Raw genomic sequence first — 19,583 nt, 5'->3', positions numbered from 1 at the left:
TGTTACGGGACCTCTCTCCTCTGCCTGTGTGCTGGGCCTAAATATATGCCAATGGACTGTTGCACTGGTGGCTGACGTGAAGCCTGATTCTCTGCTATGACATGCAGACTAATTCTCTGCTGACATGAAGCCAGATTGTCTGTTACGGGACCTCTCTCCTCTGCCTGGGTGCTGGGCCTAAATATATGCCAATGGACTGTTGCAGTGGTGGGTGACGGGAAGCCTCATTCTCTGCTATGACATGCAGACTAATTCTCTGCTGACATGAAGCCAGATTGTCTGTTACGGGACCTCTCTCCTCTGCCTGGGTGCTGGGCCTAAATATATGCCAATGGACTGTTGCAGTGGTGGCTGACGTGAAGCCTCATTCTCTGCTATGACATGCAGACTGATTCTCTGCTGACATGAAGCCAGAGTCTCTGTTACGGGACCTCTCTCCTCTGCCTGTGTGCTGGGCCTAAATATATGCCAATGGACTGTTGCAGTGGTGGCTGACGTGAAGCCTCATTCTCTGCTATGACATGCAGACTAATTCTCTGCTGACATGAAGCCAGATTGTCTGTTACGGGACCTCTCTCCTCTGCCTGGGTGCTGGGCCTAAATATATGCCAATGGACTGTTACAGTGGTGGCTGACGTGAAGCCTGATTCTCTGCTATGACATGCAGACTAATTCTCTGCTGACATGAAGCCAGATTGTCTGTTAAGGGACCTCTCTCCTCTGCCTGGGTGCTGGGCCTAAATATATGCCAATGGACTGTTGCAGTGGTGGCTGACGTGAAGCCTCATTCTCTGCTATGACATGCAGACTAATTCTCTGCTGACATGAAGCCAGATCCTCTGTTACGGGACCTCTCTCCTCTGCCTGTGTGCTGGGCCTAAATATATGCCAATGGACTGTTGCAGTGGTGGCTGACGTGAAGCCTCATTCTCTGCTATGACATGCAGACTAATTCTCTGCTGACGTGAAGCCAGATTGTCTATTACGGGACCTCTCTCCTCTGCCTGGGTGCTGGGCCTAAATATATGCCAATGGACTGTTGCAGTGGTGGCTGACGTGAAGCCTCATTCTCTGCTATGACATGCAGACTAATTCTCTGCTGACATGAAGCCAGATTGTCTGTTACGGGACCTCTCTCCTCTGCCTGTGTGCTGGGCCTAAATATATGCCAATGGACTGTTGCAGTGGTGGCTGACGTGAAGCCTCATTCTCTGCTATGACATGCAGACTAATTCTCTGCTGACGTGAAGCCAGATTGTCTGTTACGGGACCTCTCTCCTCTGCCTGGGTGCTGGGCCTAAATATATGCCAATGGACTGTTGCAGTGGTGGCTGACGTGAAGCCTGATTCTCTGCTATGACATGCAGACTAATTCTCTGCTGACATGAAGCCAGATTGTCTATTACGGGACCTCTCTCCTCTGCCTGGGTGCTGGGCCTAAATATATGCCAATGGACTGTTGCAGTGGTGGCTGACGTGAAGCCTCATTCTCTGCTATGACATGCAGACTAATTCTCTGCTGACATGAAGCCAGATCCTCTTTTACGGGACCTCTCTCCTCTGCCTGTGTGCTGGGCCTAAATATATGCCAATGGACTGTTGCAGTGGTGGCTGATGTGAAGCCTCATTCTCTGCTATGACATGCAGTCTAATTCTCTGCTGACATGAAGCCAGATTGTCTGTTACGGGACCTCTCTCCTCTGCCTGGGTGCTGGGCCTAAATTTATGAAAATGGACTGTTGCAGTGGTGGCTGACGTGAAGCCTCATTCTCTGCTATGACATGCAGACTAATTCTCTGCTGACGTGAAGCCAGATTGTCTATTACGGGACCTCTCTCCTCTGCCTGGGTGCTGGGCCTAAATATATGCCAATGGACTGTTGCAGTGGTGGCTGACGTGAAGCCTCATTCTCTGCTATGACATGCAGACTAATTCTCTGCTGACATGAAGCCAGATTGTCTGTTACGGGACCTCTCTCCTCTGCCTGTGTGCTGGGCCTAAATATATGCCAATGGACTGTTGCACTGGTGGCTGACGTGAAGCCTGATTCTCTGCTATGACATGCAGACTAATTCTCTGCTGACATGAAGCCAGATTGTCTGTTACGGGACCTCTCTCCTCTGCCTGGGTGCTGGGCCTAAATATATGCCAATGGACTGTTGCAGTGGTGGCTGACGTGAAGCCTCATTCTCTGCTATGACATGCAGACTAATTCTCTGCTGACATGAAGCCAGATTGTCTGTTACGGGACCTCTCTCCTCTGCCTGTGTGCTGGGCCTAAATATATGCCAATGGACTGTTGCAGTGGTGGCTGACGTGAAGCCTCATTCTCTGCTATGACATGCAGACTAATTCTCTGCTGACATGAAGCCAGATTGTCTGTTACGGGACCTCTCTCCTCTGCCTGTGTGCTGGGCCTAAATATATGCCAATGGACTGTTGCACTGGTGGCTGACGTGAAGCCTGATTCTCTGCTATGACATGCAGACTAATTCTCTGCTGACATGAAGCCAGATTGTCTGTTACGGGACCTCTCTCCTCTGCCTGGGTGCCTGGGCCTAAATATATGCCAATGGACTGTTGCAGTGGTGGCTGACGTGAAGCCTCATTCTCTGCTATGACATGCAGACTAATTCTCTGCTGACATGAAGCCAGATTGTCTGTTACGGGACCTCTCTCCTCTGCCTGTGTGCTGGGCCTAAATATATGCCAATGGACTGTTGCAGTGGTGGCTGACGTGAAGCCTCATTCTCTGCTATGACATGCAGACTAATTCTCTGCTGACGTGAAGCCAGATTGTCTGTTACGGGACCTCTCTCCTCTGCCTGGGTGCTGGGCCTAAATATATGCCAATGGACTGTTGCAGTGGTGGCTGACGTGAAGCCTGATTCTCTGCTATGACATGCAGACTAATTCTCTGCTGACATGAAGCCAGATTGTCTGTTACGGGACCTCTCTCCTCTGCCTGGGTGCTGGGCCTAAATATATGCCAATGGACTGTTGCAGTGGTGGCTGACGTGAAGCCTCATTCTCTGCTATGACATGCAGACTAATTCTCTGCTGACATGAAGCCAGATCCTCTGTTACGGGACCTCTCTCCTCTGCCTGTGTGCTGGGCCTAAATATATGCCAATGGACTGTTGCAGTGGTGGCTGACGTGAAGCCTCATTCTCTGCTATGACATGCAGACTAATTCTCTGCTGACATGAAGCCAGATTGTCTGTTACGGGACCTCTCTACTCTGCCTGTGTGCTGGGCCTAAATATATGCCAATGGACTGTTGCAGTGGTGGCTGACGTGAAGCCTCATTCTCTGCTATGACATGCAGACTAATTCTCTGCTGACGTGAAGCCAGATTGTCTGTTACGGGACCTCTCTCCTCTGCCTGTGTGCTGGGCCTAAATATATGCCAATGGACTGTTGCAGTGGTGGCTGACGTGAAGCCTGATTCTCTGCTATGACATGCAGACTAATTCTCTGCTGACATGAAGCCAGATTGTATGTTACGGGACCTCTCTCCTCTGCCTGTGTGCTGGGCCTAAATATATGCCAATGGACTGTTGCACTGGTGGCTGACGTGAAGCCTGATTCTCTGCTATGATATGAAGACTGATTCTCTGCTGACATGAAGCCAGATTCTCTGTTACGGGACCTCTCTCCTCTGCCTGGGTGCCGGGGCCTAAATATCTGAGAATGGACTGTTCCAGTGGTGGGTGACGGGAAGCCAGATTCTCTGCTATGGGACCTCTCTCCAATTGATTTTGGTTAATTTTTATTTATTAAATTTTTATTTTTATTCATTTCCCTATCCATATTTGTTTGCAGGGGATTTACCTACATGTTGCTGCCTTTTGCAGCCCTCTAGCCCTTTCCTGGGCTGTTTTACAGCCGTTTTAGTGCCGAAAAGTTCGGGTCCCCATTGACTTCAATGGGGTTCGGGTTCGGGACGAAGTTCAGATCGGGTTTGGATCCCGAACCCGAACATTTCCGGGAAGTTCGGCCGAACTTCTCAAACCATTACACCCAGGTGTTCGCTCAACTCTAATAATGACCCCTGTATAATTATTATATATCATGGCCCCCTGTATAATTATTATATATAATGGCCCCTCTGTATAATATATAATGGCCCCTCTGTATAATATAAATGACCCCCTGTATAATTATTATATATAATGGCACCCCTGTATAATTATAATATATAATGGCCCCTCTGTATAATTATTATATATAATGACCCCTCGTTAATATTATAGTATATAATGGCCCCCTCTGTATTATTATTACATATACAGTGCTGCCCATAATTATTCATACCCCTGGCAAATTTTGACTTAAAGTTACTTTTATTCAACCAGCAAGTTATTTTTTTTACGGGAAATGACCTATGTGTCTCCCAAAAGATTATAGGATGATGTACAAGAGACATTATTGTGGAAAAAAAAAACATTTCTCAGCTTTTATTTACATTTGAGCAAAAAATACAAGATGTTCCGCACTGTGGAAAATCTCAGAGGACGTGGTCGGAAGCAAAAAGTGACACCAGTGCTGGCCAGGAGGATAGTTAGAGAGGTGAAAAAGAATACAAGGATCACCACCAAGGCCATCCTGGTGAATCTGGGCAATGTCTCAAGGCAGACAATCCAGCAGACACTGCACAATGCAGACCAAGGAGAACGCCTCTGCTCCAGATAAGGCACACAAAAGCTCGCTTGGCCTTTGCAAAAGCTTATCTGGACAAAGAAGAAGACTTCTGGTCTTCTGTGTTATGGTCAGATGAAACAAAAATTCTATTGTTTGGTCACAATGATGTTTCCTTCATTTGGCGTAAAAAAGGAGAAGCCTTCCACCCAAAGAACACCATCCCCACTGTCAAACATGGTGGTAGGAACCTAATGCTTTGGGGGTGTTTTTCAGCCAATGGACCACAAACCTAATCACAGTAAACAGCACCATGAAAAATGAGCAATACATTCTCAACGACAACATCAGGCAGTCTGCAGAAAAACTTGGCCTTGGGCACCAGTGGACATTTCAGCATGACAATGACCCAAAACACACAGCAAAAGTGGTGAAGAAATGGTTAGCAGACAACAACATTCATGTTTTGGAGTGGCCCAGCCAGAGTCCAGACTTTAATCCAATTAAGAATTTGTGAAGGGAGCTAAAGATCAGGGTGATGGCAAGAAGACCCTCCAACCTGAAAGATTTGGAGCTCATTGCTAAAGATGAATGGGCAAAGATACCTGTGGAGACATGCAAGAAGCTGGTCTGAAATTATAGGAAGCGTTTGCTGTAGTAGCCAATAAAGGCTTTTCTATTGATTATTGAGAAGGGTATGAATAATTTTGAAATGGACACTTTTTGTAAATAAAAACTGAGAAATGTTTTTTTTTTCCACAATAATGCCTCTTGTACATCGTCTTATTATCTTTTGGGAGATACCTATGTCATTTCCCGTCAAAAAATGACTTACTGGTTGAATAAAAGTAACTTTAATGGGAACCTGTCACCAGTTTTATGGTGTCCTAACTAAGGGCAACATAAATAAGTGACAGATTCCCTTAGCAAAATGCTGGGTCACTTTCTTTAATTGACCCAGTCAATCTGCCAACATCTTGTATTGAAAAGCTCCAGCTGATAATGATGAGTCCTGAATATTTATGAGCTCCTGACTCTCCCCGCCTACCTGCTGCTGAATGACAGTTTGTTTCAATAGGAATCAGCAGCAGGTGGGCAGGGGAGTGGCTATAGCTGTTAATTAAATATACGCTGGACTCAATGACATCACGCCGGACTCGAATCAGCTCATTAGCATGCGGCATCTTTATGTGTATATTATGAGGTAACCATCTGTCACACCAGTAAGTGAACACATCTAAGGGACTTTTTAGTAGTTAATGATTGTATATAATTAGTTCGATTATAATTAAATATCCATGACAGGTTCCCTTTAAGTCAAAATTTGCGAGGGGTATGAATAATTATGGGCAGCACTGTATATAATAGCCTCTCTGTATAATTATTATATATAATGACCCCCCCCCAGTATTATTATAATATATATATAATGGCCCCCTCTGTATGGCCCATTATATATCCTAATATTACAGAGGGGTCATTATTCATTATACAATGGGGGCCATTATACAGTATATAATAATAATAATAATAATAATAATAATAATAATTAGAGTTGAGTGGACACCTAGATGTTCGGGTTCGACGAGTTCGGACGAAATTGAAATTGGGTTCGGGACCCAAACTTCACCCAAACTTGAACCCGAACCCCATTGAAGTCAATGGGGACCCAAACTTTTGGGCATTAAAATGGCTCTAAAATAGTCCTTGAAAAGGCTAGAGGGCTGTAAAAGGCATCAAAATGTGCTTAAGATTAACTTATTCTGCAAACAAATGTTGATAGGGAAATTACTTAAAATAACATAAAATACAGACACATAAAAAATCACAATCTGGATCTAGGAGTAGGAGGTTAAGGAGGCGGTGGATGGGTGGATGTGGCGGTGTAGGTTGACGTGGTGGTGTAGGTGGAAGCGGCGGTGAAGGAGGAATAGGTAGCCAACAATGATTTGTGTTATTTTTTATTTTTAAATTGGGACATATAACAAAATAAAACAAAGAAAAAGTGCACTTGAGTTCAAGAATGGATGGTTCAGGGCTGGTATAAATGTTTATTCTGCACAATGTACGGACAAGTCCTATGGGATCCATGCCTGGTTCATTTTAATAAATGTAAGCTTGTCCACATTGGCTGCGGCCTGTGATAATGCTCTCTGTCATGCTAAACACACGTTCACACTATACACTGGCTGCAGGGCAGGTCAGCACCTCCAAGGCTGACAAAGCTTTTCCACAATTGGGCCATGCTAACCCTGCCTTCTCAGGTGCTGGTGGGATCTAAGCCTGGTTCATTTTAATGAACGTGAGCTTGTCCACGTTGGCTGTGGACAGGTGTCTGCGTTTGTCTGTAATGACGCCCCCTGCCATGCTAAATACACATTCTGACAATACACTGGCTGCAGGGCAGGCCAGCTCCTCCAAGGGATAAAGGGCAAGCTCAGGCCATGTGCCCAATTTGGAGACGCAGAAGTTGAAGGGGGCAGACCCATCATTCAGTATGTGTAGGTGTATGCACACATACTGCTCCACCATGTTGGTGAAATGCTGCCTCCTGCTAAGACGTTCCATATCAGCTGGTGGTGCTGAATGCTGTGGCGTGCTGACAAAGCTTTTCCGCATTTCGGCCATGCTAACCCTACCTTCTGAGGTGTTGGCGGTGCCCCAGCTGCGTTGGCGACCTCTTCCTCATCCTCTGCCTTCGCCTTCTGCTTCCACTGTGCCCCCTCAGCGGGAATGCCATCAGCAGTGCATCTACCAGCATGCGCTTGTACTTGCGCATCTTACGATCACACTCCAATGACGGAATTAAGGACGGTACGTTGTCCTTGTAACTGGGATCCAGCAGCATGGCCACCCAGTAATCAGCACAAGTTAGAATGTGGGCAACTCGGCAGTCATTGCGGAGACACTGCAGCATGTAATCGCTCATGTGTGTCAGACTGCCCAAAGGCAACGAAAAGCTGTTCTCTGTGGGAGGTGTATTGTCTGCGTCCTCTGAATCCCCCCATCCACGCACCAGTGATGGCCATGAGCTGGTCTAGGTGCCACCCTGCTGTGAACATAGTTCATTCTCCTGCATCTCCTCCTCCTCATCCTCCACCTCCTCATCCTCCAGAATTGTGCCCTGGCTGGACAATTGTGTACCTGGCGTTTGTGGGTGCAGGAACCCACCCTCGGAGCCACTTGGAAATGACTGGCCAGAAACCCTACGAAATGATCCCTCTTCCTCCTATGCGACATCCTCTTCCATCATCACCAGGAGCGTTTTTTCAAGGAGGCATAGAAGTGGGATAGTAAGGCAGAGAACGGCATTATCGGCACTGGCCATGTTGGTGGAGTACTCGAAACAGCGCAACAAGGGACACAGGTCTCACATAGAGGCCCAGTCATTGGTGGTGAAGTGGTGCTTTTCCGCCGAGCGACTAATTAGTGCGTGCTGCAGCTGAAACTCCACTATCGCCTGCTGCTGCTCGCACAGTCTGGCCAGCATGTGCAAGGTGGAGTTCCACCTTGTGGGCACATCGCATATGAGGCGGTGAGCGGGAAGGCCGAAGTTACGCTGCACCGCTGACAGACGAGCAGCAGCAGGGGGAGAACGCCGAAAGCGCGCACAGACGGCCCTCACTTTATGCAGTAGCTCTGACATGTCGAGGCAATTTTTAAGGAATCTCTGCACCACCAAATTCAGCACATGTGCCAGGCAAGGGATGTGCTTCAAACAGGCTAGTACCAGAGCTGCTACAAGATTTTGCACATTATCGGACACCACCAGGCTGGGCTTGAGGCTGCCTGGCACAAACTACTCATCAGGTCTGTTGTTCAAGGCCCGTCCACAGCTCCTACACGGTTTGTCCCCCAAACAGATACGTTTTAAAACTGCCTGCTGTCGTTTACCCCTGGCTGTGCTGAAGTTGGTGATGAAGGTGTTATGCTAAACAGATGAGGAGCTGGTAGAGGATGAGGAAGCAGAGTAGGAGTAGGAAGCAACAGTAGGCAAATTGAAATCCTCGTTGTTTGGAAGTACATGCGCCAAACTGCTATCCGCCTCAGGCCCAGCCGCCACTACATTTACCCAGTGTGCTGTTATGGAGATATAATTGCCCTGGCCGTGCTTACTAGTCCATGTATCCGTAGTCAGGTGCACCTTGCCACAGATGGCGTTGCACAGTGCACACCTGATTTTGTCCCCTACTTGGTTGTGAAGGGAAGAAATGACTCGCCTTGAAAAGTAGTGGCGGCTGGGCATGACGTACTGTGGGACAGCCACCGCCATAAGGCCTTTAAAACTATGCGCTTCCACCAGACGGAATGACAGCCTTTCAAAGGCAAGTAATTTAGAAATGCTGGCATTCAGGGCTAGGGATCACAGGTGGGTAGGGGGGTACTACCTCTTCCTCTCCAGTATTTGGGATATGGAGGGCTGAACGCTTCCATGTGACATTGTGACAGATCCTCTGTTTGCGGGGTGGCAGGTGGCACTGTCACTCCAGAGGTGGCTGAAGAGGCCACGACTGCAGCAGAAGAGGAAGCAGGAGGAGCCAGAGACCTTTCTTGGTTTTTGAGGTGTCTACTCCACTGCAGCTCGTGCTTTGCACTTAAATGCCTGGTCATGAAGGTTGTGCTCAGGTTGGGAACGTTTATGTCTCGCTTCAGGCTCTGATTGCACAGCGTGCAAACCACTCGTGTCTTGTCCTCAGCACATTGTCTGAAGAACTGCAAAGCCAGGGAACTCCTTCTGCTGTGCTGGTGGCTCTGTGCGACCACCGCCTCTTCCTCCGAACTACATCGGTCACTCGCATGACCTTGATTCCATGTGGGGTCGAGGACCTCATCGTCCTCCACATAATCTTCTACCCAGTCTTCACCCCTGACTTCCTTGTCGGTCTGCACACTTTTGAAAGCCCCAGCAGTTGGCACCTGTGTTTCGTCATCATCCGAGACGTGCTGTGATGGTCCTCCCATGTACTCATCTTGAAAAATAAGTGAAAAATAAGTGGTTAGGCATCGGTGCTAGGTGGATGGCCCTGGGAAACCCTGGTAACAGAGTCATCAAAAAGCAGAAGAGACTGCCGCATGACTTGGGGCTCAGACTGCTTGGCTGATTTGCAAGGGGGTGAGGTGAAGGACTGATGGACATCGGCTGCAGGTGCCAACTGCAGTCTTTCAGCAGGAGACTGGGTGGGAGACAAGGTGAGGGAACTGGATCCACTGTCAGCAACCCAATCTACTATTGCCTGTACTTGTTCAGGCCTCACCATTCATAGAGCAGCATTAGGCCCGACCAAATACCGCTGCAGGTTTTGTCGCCTACTTGCACCTGAGGAAGGGGTTTCACTTGTGCGTGTAGATGGTGCAGATCGACAACGTCCTCTCCCTGCAACAGGAGCTCCACCAGCAGCACCACGACCAGGGCCAAGACCCTTATTTGATGCTCTCCTCATATTTTTTAAATTTAGGATCTTGCCCTTAATGGGTGTTTAATAGTAGAATAGAATGACAGTATGTAAAGGGTGTATATCACACGGCCTGAACCAGACTAGGCCTCAATAAAAGATTTGTTTTGCCCAAAATGGCTGTATTTCAAATGCCTAATTAAAACCCGTGTATGTAGAGGTAGTATCTCACAGGGCCTGAACCTCTGTAGGCCTGAAGTAAATATATCTTTGCACAAAATGGCTGTATTTCAAATGGCTGCATTTCAAATGCCTTATTCAAACCCGTGTATGTAGAGGTAGTATCTCACAGGGCCTGAACCTCTGTAGGCCTGAAGTAAATATATCTTTGCACAAAAAGGCTGTATTTCAAATGGCTGTATTTCAAATTCCTAATTCAAACCCCTGTATGTAGAGGTAGTATCTCACAGGGCATGAACCTCTGTAGGCCTGCAGTAAATATATATTTACACAAAATGGCTGTATTTCAAATGGCTGCATTTCAAATGCCTAATTCAAACCCCTGTATGTAGAGGTGGTATCTCACAGGGCCTGAAACACCGTAGGCCTGAAGTAAATATATATTTGCACAAAAATGATGTATTTCAAATGCCTAATTCAACCCATGTATGTAGAGGTGGTATCTCACAGGGCCTGAACCTCTGTAGGCCTGCAGTAAATATAGCTTTTCACAAAATGGCTGTATTTCAAATGTCTATTTCAAACCCCTGTATGTAGAGTTGGTATCTCACAGGGCTTGAACCTCTGTAGGCCGGAAGTAAATATATATTTGCACAAAATGGCTGTATTTCAAATGGCTGTATTTCAAATGCCTAATTCAAACCCCTGCATGTAGAGGGTGTATCTCACAGGGCCTCAACCAGTGTTGGCCTGATTTCAATATTGGTGCACCAAATGGCGGTATTTAATATCTCTGAATGTAACCCAAATGTATTAAGGGTGTATCTCACAATGACATCTGCATCAAAAGCTACCAACTAAATTTGTTGTGCCCAAATGAGTGTTTGTTTAAACACTGAATTTCACAGCAGTGTTTAATTTCACACGTGCTGATGCTGCAAGGCCTGAAAATAGTGTTTTGTGTTTTTTTTTGTCAAAAGAGTGTGTTTTTCAAACCCCAGAAAACGATGGGTGTATTTCTAGCTTAAATTGCACACTGACTAATCCAAATGTTGTAGATTGCCCAAAAAGTATTTTATTGCTAACAGAATATGAAAGCTGTATATATTAAACTTGAATTTAACACTTGCATATCTGGAAAATACTGTTTTTGGGAGAAAAAAAAAGTGTGTTTTTAAAACCCCAGAAAATGATGGGTGTATTTCTTTTTTTTTTTTTTTTTTTTTTTTTTTATTAAATAATTTTTTATTTGAATTTCACATAAAGAACAGATCCATAAAAAAAATGGAGATAACACATTATTCTAACACTAAACATAGATGGGTGTATTTCTACCTTAAATTGCACACTGACTAATCCAGATGTTGTAGTTTGCCCCCCAAAAAATGGTGATTTGCAATGTCCCAAAAGCTCAGGTGCAGTGCTGGTGCACTGAGCATGCATAAAATGGCCGCCGCCGCCAGCCATGTAACTAATAGAATTCTAAAAGTTTGTATCTTTTGGTCAATGAGGGTAAAACGATAGTGCCCTGCACCCACACAACTATTTGTCTGTAGATCGCTGAGTTAGATTCTCTCCTATGCTCTTCCTGAAATCACAAGTCCAGCAGCATCCTCTCCCTACACTGATCAGAGCAGAGTGATGTGCAGCGCTATGTGACTCAAGATTATATAGAGCCTGGGTCACATGCTGCTCTGGCCAATTACAGCCTTGCCATTAGTAGGCATGGCTGTGATGGCCTCTTGGGGCAAGTAGTATGAGACTTGTTGATTGGCTGCTGTGCAGCCTTTCAAAAAGCGCCAAGAAACCTCCGAACACCGAAACCGAACCAGAACTTTTATGGAAATGTTCGGGTCCGGGGTCCAAAAATCCTAAAGTTTGGTACGAACCCAAACTTTACAGTTCGCTCAACCCTAATAATAATAACTAATAATAATAAAACTTTGCAGAGATGAGACACAGCTGAAAGGAGGTGTCATGGCGGTCTTATCTCCGAATGAAGATATTGAGGAAAGTCTACATCACAGGAAGTGTCACTGGATGGATGAGGTATGTGGTGCTGCATTATACTGTTTATTATGTAGTGATGTATGTAATGTCCAAACACATATTTGTTTTACGGTACGGTTGGGGGGAGGATTGAGAATATGGCCCATCCTGCCGCATCCTGGCCCCAGACTTCAGGTCACACTGTGTGTGTTCTGAATTCTGGGGTCTCACACCCATCTACTACATTATCTGTACTCAGAGAATTATCACTGTATTATCTGTGGTGTTACATAGGACTGCTACATTATCTGTAAAAAGGGGCATGTCGAGGTTGGGGGGGGAGCAATACATGGCTTGCCCAGGGTGCTGGCAACCCATGCTATGCTACTGGGTAAATCTAGACCAGGGAATTGGGAAGGGGACTAAAGAGAAAATGATGACATATTGCAGTCTGATAAAACTGGTGGAGATAGTGAGGACTATGATGATGATTGTGTGTTGGACAGGACCTGGGAGCCGTATCTTAGGCCTCTTTCACACTACAGTATTTTGCGTTCCGTATACGGTCCGTTTTTTGCGTTCCGTATACGGTCCGTATACGGAACCATTCATTTCAATGGTTCCGCAAAAAAACGGAATGTGTTCCGTATGCATTCCGTTTCCGTATTTCCGTTTTTCCGTTCCGTTGAAAAGATAGAACATGTCCTATATTTGGCCGAGAATCACAGTCCGTGGCTCCATTCAAGTCAATGGGGCCGCAAAAAAAACGGAACACATACGGAAATGCATCCGTATGTCTTCCGTATCCGTTCCGTTTTTTGCGGAACCATCAATTGAAAATGTTATGCCCAGCCCAATTTTTAATATGAAATTACTGTATACTGTATTTGCCATACGGAAAAACGGAACGGAACAACGGAACGGAAACGGAACCACAACGGAAGCAAAAAACGGAACAACTTGCTGAGGTGGTGGTGGTGCTGGAAATAGGAATGCAGAGGAATCATACCGCCAAAGCCTTCAAAATTACTAGTAGGGCCAGATTTGCATTTCTGTGGTCAACTGGAAAACAGGACAAGCTCGACTGTCACTAGCTCTGTGCGAGTATCTCCTATATGGTGTTTTTTTTTCTCCATAAGGCTGGCACACAAAACCACAGTCATGTGAAAGAAAGTTCTGCAAGGTTAAAATAAGCCATGAGCATTCAAATACAAATGTAGATAACAGCACACAATGAAGCCTCACCGGATCCTGTGGGAAAATAGAACTGGCCAGCATTCTGAATTGGAACAAGTCTGTCATTCTACCAATCTTATTGTCATCATCATCAGCTGCTTCTCCTCCTCCTCCTCCTTTTCCTCCACTCCATTGGTAGACATCCATAACAGAATGTAGCCATGAAAAATATTTGAAACCAGCAGTTAGCTTGTGTGCAAGCTGAACTCCCACCTGGCCGAGTTGCTGGTAGTGCAGTTGCTACCATACTAAGTTGTGGTAAATGGGGCACAGTTCTGCTATTCCCCAAAATATTATTATTTTTAAAGATGTATTTCCTTTGTATTCCATCAGCCTCAATTTTTGCCATGTCCCATCAGTCAGACTTTTGGCCAATTGTCCTTAATGGTGCAGTTCCGCACCTTTCTTGAATTCTTCTCTATGTCATCTGGTGCAGTTTTTGCTATTTCCAATCAGTTGGACTTTTTACCAGATGTCTGTAGTAGAGCAGTCTCGTGCCTTCGCAACATTCTTCTCTAAAATTTAATTTTCTGTCCCATCTGACACAGTTTTTGCCATATGCCAACAGTCGAATTGTTGGCCAGGTACTCATAGAGGAGCATTTCCACACCTTTCCCAAAATGTAATTCTTTTCTGAAATTAAACACTTCTGTATGACATCAGTTGGACCTTTTGCCGGGAAGGTATCTGCAAAAAATAGTCTCATAATTATGGAAATGTGGCATAGTGCAGCGCGTCCAATTTTTTTAAATTCTGCTGTATGATATTTATAGTTCTGCCCAGCTGTCCAATTTTTCTAAAAAAATGTTTTTAAATTGACTCATTTTATAAACGGCTGTGGCGTTTCCCCAGCACATACCATGTTCCTCACCCCATGGACTTCTGGGGAGGTAAACTGGAACAGTGGCTGGAGCTGGCCCAGTTTGCTCTCTCTTTACTGTTTTGTGCAGTGTCATCTTAGAGGGTTTTCAATGCGGCAGGTGGCATAATCACACACAAATGGACAACGTTGTCCTTCACTAGTGTACAAAACATCCGTTTTGTCAAAGTGAATGAGCCATGGATCCATGAGGATTTCACACATGTTTGTGTATAAACACTTGGCAGCAGCACACACCAAAATAACAGGTCTTCAATCTGGCTTACCTACTAGCAGGCTCACTAACCAGGGGAACTGGGACCAAGAACTACCAGTTGACTACTTCCTACTAAGGCCTTATGCACACGACCGTTGTTCTGGTCCGCATCCGAGCTGTAGTTTTTGCGGCTGGGGTGTGGACCCATTCACTTCAATGGGGCGCAAAAGACGTGGACAGCACTCTATGTGCTGTCCGCATCCGTTGCTCCATTCCGTGGTCCCGCAAAAAAATAAAATATAACATGTCCTATTATTTGTCCGTTTTGCGGACAAGAATAGGCATTTCTACAATGGGCCGCCTGTTCCGTTCCGCAAATTGCGGAAGGCACAGGAGCGGCTTCTGTGTTTTGCGGATCCGTAATTTGCGGACCGCAAAAAATGGAACGGTCATGTGCATGAGGCCTAATACTCAGCTTTTTTGGAAAACACAGTGCATAGCAAAGTTACATAAACCACATGTATCAAAGAGGGTGCATAATTAACATTTTACTAAACATCTTATTAACTTTAACAGGGAACTATTACTTAAACCCTTTAGCAGTGCCCATAGCATTAACCCTTAGCAGTGAACCAGCAGGCCGCTGCACATTGATACCTGCTTTATTTTATTTTATGGTATAAAAACATACTCTAGATTTGTTGCAGAAACTTTCCACACTTGTTCCGCAAACTCTATACACATGATTTGCACACTTGCAGACATTTCTGCAATCATTTTACCACATGTGAATATACCCTCATATACTGACTGGGAGGTGCACTTAAGTTCTTAAATGTTTCAAATGGTTTGGAAGGATGTTTTATATCAATGATAAATCACTAATTTCCTACATACATGCCTTTTAGTTTTATTTTACAAATAATCATATGACATTTCAAAGATGAAAGAGGTTATAGATTCAAATACCAACAAGTGTACAATCATTCAAATATCATGTTAATGTATAGCATGGTTGGCACAGGAGTAAATCATCTGAGATGATTCAGATGGCTGTTTCCTCTTCAAAAAGGAGGGGGCACACGTGGCTAAAATAATGTGCTGTTTGTGAAGTCGAAATGCCATTGTCATCACATGGTCCTCCTGTTTGTTTTTCATCTACTTATCCAACTCACCCTATGCCTATTTTGCTGAAGCAAATACTGACCTGAACTTGTGGTAATCCTTGCCAAATATGCAGGCTCTGTTTTTGCTACATTTTGGAATTTGACTTAGAACATGTGTCAAGCATTTGCTTTTACTCAGCAAGCCAGAATGCCGCAATCCAAGCACATTTTTTGTTTGGTATGCAAAGAATCAGTTCCTCTTACAGTTTTAATTAGTTTTAACTGCTTCGAAAACTCAGTTAATGTGTGGATGAAAATGTCATGTCAGGCTACATGTGGGCGTATTACTAAGATTACATTTATATAGTGCTTTGTGCACTACTTCATTATTTGGCCCCTATGTCTTTTTTTCCTATGTCGATTTGCTCAGTAGTGAGGCCATGATCATGTTGCTCCTATTATGTGGTCACTTCATTTTACAACTTGTGGAACTAACTACTGTAGTTGTCAACAATTTTGTTATCAATCAAGATTTTCTTTTAATAAGCATTAGAGCTGATTCACATGACTGTGCTTGGTCCAGCAAACATGGTTTGTGTGTTGGCCGCATCTCCCGGATCGACTGCAGCTCTCCCCTCTTGCACTGACAGCACCATAGTGATTTCTGGTAGTCAGTTCCTATCTGATCATGGGTCTCTTGTACTGTACTCACATGATGATGTGTGTACAGTAGACTCACGGTCGGTCTGGGCAATGCAGCTGACACACAAACCATGTTTTCCAAAACAAGCGCAGTCGCGTGAATCAGCCCAAATGTAGTGTCCTGCTGCAAATTCGACTTGCCATTTTCAGAATGATGATTCACTTGAATACTGCTGCGGGGTACGGGAACCAATGGTATCCAGCCCTGCCATTCACTCTAAGGCCCCTTTCACACGGGCGAGTATTCCGCGCGGGTGCGATGCGTGAGTTGAACGCATTGCACCCGCACTGAATCCGGACCCATTCATTTCTATGGGGCTGTTCACATGAGCGGTAATTTTCACGCATCACTTATGCGTTGCGTGAAAATCGCAGCATGTTCTATATTCTGCATTTTTCACGTAACGCAGGCCCCATAGAAATGAATGGGGTTGCGTGAAAATCACAAGCATCCACAAGCAAGTGCGGATGCGGTGCGATTTTCACGCATGGTTTCTAGGTGACAGTCTATTCACTGCATTATTTTCCCTTATAACATGGTTATAAGGGAAAATAATAGCATTCTGAATACAGAATGCTTAGTAGGTGATCAATTGAGGGTTAAAAAGAATTAAGAAAAATAACTCACCTTCTCCTCTTGATCGCATAGTTCCCGGTCTCTTCTTTACTTTTTTAATGATGAGCTGTGGGCTAAAGGACCTGTGGTGACGTCAGATCACATGTTCCAATCACATGGTCCATCACCACGGTGATGGACCATGTGATTGGAGCATGTGATCTGACGTCACTACAGGTCCTAGCCAGTAGTTCATCATTAAAGAAGTAAAGAAGAGACCGGGAACTATGTGATCAAGAGGAGAAGGTGAGTTATTTTTTTTAACCCTCAATTGATCACCTGCTAAGCATTCTGTATTCAGAATGCTATTATTTTCCCTTATAACCATGTTATTCAACTCCTAGGCCTGAAGCCTGAGACAGCACAGACTGATGCAAAGTGATGACATCATCACGACTGCCTACGTCAGTTTTCAGGTGGTGGGTGTCATTGGACCAGTACTCTGGAAAGTGAGGCCACTTGCCAGAAGAGGCCTGCTGCTCAGACTGAAGCTTTCTGTCACTTTTGGATCAATACAGGAGGTGAACAATACAGGGGGTTACATGCAGAGGTACTGTAAAGTGCAACTAGTGGGGTTATGATAGGACATTACAACTACCTAGGGCAATAACGAGGGACATAATAACTACTGGTAGCAATACAGGGAGACATTATAACTACTTGGGGCCACGACAGCTGGACATTATAACTCCCAAGGGCAATATAGCAGGACATTACAGGGCAGGGGCATTATACCTAGGTGGGCACAATATTGGAAATTATAACTATTGGGGGTACTATAGAGGGCCTTATTACTAACAGAGGTTCTACAGAGGGTACTTAAGGGGTCCTTATCACTACTGGGGGCACTTCAGGGAGTGTAATTACCGTACTACTGTGGGCACTTTGGGGAGCTTATCAACTATCAAGGACACCATGGAGAATGAATATTATTATTGGCACAATTTGTAGGGCACTTCCACTAACGGGCACTCTTAGGGAGCATTATCATTGTAGGGGGCACTCTGGGAGAGAATTATAATTAGTGGGACTTTTGGGAGCACTGTCAGTTTGGAAATGGAACTCTCTGTATGGCACTGTTATTTCTGCAGTATAGTGTTTGTGGGCATTGGAGAGTACAACAGACAAAGCATTGGAGGTAGCAGCAGGACAACACTTTTGGGGCACCAGGAGAAGGAGGATGATTAAAAAGTGAATTTAAAGGGAACCTGTCACCGGATTTTGTGTATAAAGCTGAGGACATGGGTTGCTAGATGGCCGCTAGCACTACCACAATACCCAGTCCCCATAGCTCTGTGTGCTTTTATTGTGGAAAAAAAACGATTTGATACATATACAAATTAACCTGAGATGAGTCCTGTCCCTGACTCATCTCACATACAAGACTCATCTCAGGTTAATTTGCATATGGATCAAATCATTTTTTCTACACAATAAAAGCACACAGAGCTATGGGGACTGGGTATTGCGGATGTGCTAGCGGCCATCTACCAACCCATGTCCTCAGCTCTATACACAAAAACCCGGTGACAGGTTCCCTTTAATATGTCTTTGTGGTAAACTGTGTCTGCTTCCAGTGAAGAAGATGAGGAAACAGAATGTCTACATCAGAGGAGACATCACTGGATGTAAGAGGTACAGTATGTGCTTCTTTATTATCCTGTATGCAGGGGAGTAGCTATAGGGGGTGCAGAGGTAGCAGTGGCTACCGGGCCCAGGAACTTGATGGGGCCCAAAGACGCTTGTGCTGCATAAGAAAACACCGGTATTATAGAAAGTGCATGTTGGTCAAGTTACACCTTTGGCTGTAGGGAAGAGGTTAGGTCAAGAATTTTGCATGGGGGGAGGTGCAGTTTTAATTTTTGCCTCAGATAGCACTAAGACTACATGCTTCTCTGCCCCTGGCCACAAGCCACAAAACACTGAGGGAAGAGGGGCCCACGCTAAACTGTTGCACAGGGCCCATGAGCCTTTAGCTATGCCCCAGCCTGTATGTTTTGTAGTGCTGTATGTAATGTTTTCCAAGTATGTCTTTAACAGTTGGGCTGGAGAAAGGGGGTTAGGTTGAAATTTGGCATGTGGGGGAGGGGGGCATTTTAATTTTGATATCAGACAGCAGCAAGGTTATGTTTTTGGTAGTGAAGAATGTAATGTCCATACTAATATGCCATTAGCACTGGGGCAAGGGTGAGGGAGGTGTGCACAAACATATTTTGCATTCACCAAACGGCAGGTGGGCCTGTGTGTGTTAAAATGCCAAGGCTGAATTTCTGTCCCTTTCTGGCCCTGATGAGGTATATGTGGTCCAGCACAGGATGGTGAGACTGTGGCAGAAAGTGATATCAGTGATATCTTCCCCTGTACTCAACAGATTTCTATCATTATGGTATTTTCATAATAAAAATAAATACATTTTCAAGTTAAAAAAAAGCCCCTTTCTAAAAATAAAACACATAAAATTGTAAAACAAAAAAAGAAAAACAGACATATTGGGTATTGTCGCGTCCATAAAGAACGGCTCTAAATATGACATGATTCACCACTTCACCTGAACGCCGTAAAAAAAATAAAATAAAAACTGTGCTAAAACAACTAATTTTTTATATCTGTAAAGAATAAATCAAGGCAACTGGACGTACTGTAG

Source organism: Bufo gargarizans, chromosome 4, assembly GCF_014858855.1.
Source record: "Bufo gargarizans isolate SCDJY-AF-19 chromosome 4, ASM1485885v1, whole genome shotgun sequence".
In the NCBI taxonomy this organism is placed as follows: Eukaryota; Metazoa; Chordata; class Amphibia; order Anura; family Bufonidae; genus Bufo; species Bufo gargarizans.
This window is presented reverse-complemented; position numbering follows the sequence as displayed.